This window comes from Octopus bimaculoides, chromosome 20, assembly GCF_001194135.2.
Source record: "Octopus bimaculoides isolate UCB-OBI-ISO-001 chromosome 20, ASM119413v2, whole genome shotgun sequence".
In the NCBI taxonomy this organism is placed as follows: Eukaryota; Metazoa; Mollusca; class Cephalopoda; order Octopoda; family Octopodidae; genus Octopus; species Octopus bimaculoides.
In genome coordinates, this window is record NC_069000.1 from 44,429,854 (window position 1) to 44,431,884 (window position 2,031).

The 2,031-nt window shown below is 40.0% G+C and overlaps 1 protein-coding gene across 1 annotated transcript in view; it reads left to right on the forward strand.

Annotated features, from left to right (window-relative positions):
* LOC106870347 (intraflagellar transport protein 52 homolog) overlaps positions 1-2,031 on the forward strand; it is a 4,945-nt gene that overhangs the window by 726 nt on the left and 2,188 nt on the right. The window lies entirely within an intron of this gene.

Sequence of the window (2,031 nt, forward strand, 5' to 3'; positions counted from 1 at the left end):
CATATTTAATGGTCTGTTATTGAGATTTAAGCCAAAAATTCGGACTGTCCATATTTTAAACTGTGATTTAAAAAAAAATCGGAAAATTAAAAAAAAAAAATTTCGAAAACTTAAAATTTTGTTTTGCTGGCTGGAATACAGGGTCCATAGTGGACGGTTGAGTTGGAACGACACTGTCCCAGATGACAAGATGGACACAGCTGGAGCAACGACGTTCAGTGTCGCACCAAAAGCATAATACAGGAACGGTATAACTTGTGAATGCTCGAGCATGGCCGGAGCCAAATGACCGAAACAAATAAAATACTAAAAGACTAAAAGACTAGCAGAACACAAATTCGCAAAATTTTATGAAAATTCCACGTTTTTCAAAATTTTCCACTCCATAAACACATTTAATGGAATGACGATGCAGCCAGGGCTGGTCCACTGTGGAGCATTTAAGCAAAAAGGTCGGACCGTCCGTAGTTTAAACTCTGGTTTAAAAGAAAAAATAATAAATAGGGTTTATAGTGGAGTGGGGGGACGGGGTTTGAAAAATTAAAAACTTTTTCCAATATCGTATGAATTCCCGCAAAAATTTTCTGAAAATTCCCCCAAATATAAAAGTTATCGGGTGCTTAAACCAGGATTCCGGCTTATTCTTTCATTTGCGACATTTCGTCCGTCTTCACGTTCTGAGCTCAAATTCCGCCGAGGCTGATTTTGACTTCGCCCTTCATTCTTTCGGAGTCGATAAAATAAATACCCCTTCTACTAAAGGCACAAGGCTTGGAATCTAGAGATACAAGACTAGTCAATTACATCGACCTCAGTACTCAACTGGTACTTAATTTATCAACTGTGAAAGGATGAAAGGCAAAGTCGACCCCGGCGGAATTTGAACTCAGAATATTTTATTCGAAATGCGTCGAGAGTACTTTAGATAATAACAACGGAAGGGGCGTAACTCTGTGTTACTAGTTTATTTGGATGGCTGTGAGGTACCGGCAAATAGTGTGGGTTGAGGGTAAATTGAGGGCCATCTTAACAACATAACCCCACCCACCGGGGCAGACTAATGCACTGAACCCTTTAGTATTTATTTATCGACAGCAAGCCACAGCATACATAGAAAATTGAACCGCATAGACCCATGAGGTCCCAGGCGAACCAATGCACTGGGCCTTATAGTATTTAACAACAGCTAACCACGGTATATATACATTAGAAATGGGCCCCGACATCCGTGAAAGCTTCATCGGAGCCTATAAACCTTTTGAAGTTAAACATAAAACGGTGTGTATTTATACATTAGTGTATATATATATGTGTATTTCTATATATTTATATATAAATATGTATATATATTAATATATGTCATCATCACTTAACGTCTGCTTTCCATGCTGGCATGGGTTGGATGGTTTGGTTAAGGGCTAGTAAGCTGGGAGGCTGCACCAGACTCCAGTCTGATTTGGCATGGTTTCTACAGCACAGCAGGACGCCCTTCCTAATGCCAACCACTCAGAGAATGTAATGAGTGCTTTTACATGCCAGTTGTGTGACACCAGTATCTACCATGACTACTATTTCACTTGGCTAGATGGGTCTCCTTCTCAAGCCCAGCATAATGCCAAAGGTTTCGGTCATTTGCCATTGCTTCTGTGAGGCCCAATGCTTGAAAGCTGCTTTTTACATGCCACTGACATCAGCCGCATTGCCTCCGTGAGGTCCAACGCTCAAAAAGTGCGTTTTATGTGCCACCAGAATGGGTGCCAGTTACGTGACACCAGCATTGGCCGCGACTGCAATTTCACTTGGCTTGATGGACCTTCTCAAGCACAGCTTAGCATCAACAGCCTCTGTCATTAGCCATTGCCTCTGTGAGGCCCAACGTTTGAAGATCATGCTTCACCACTTCGTCCCCTATCTTCCCTCCACTGTTAGAGATTGGTACTTCTTTAATGTATTTATAAATATATATACATATATAAATGTATATAGACATATATATATATATATATATATATATATATATATATATATATA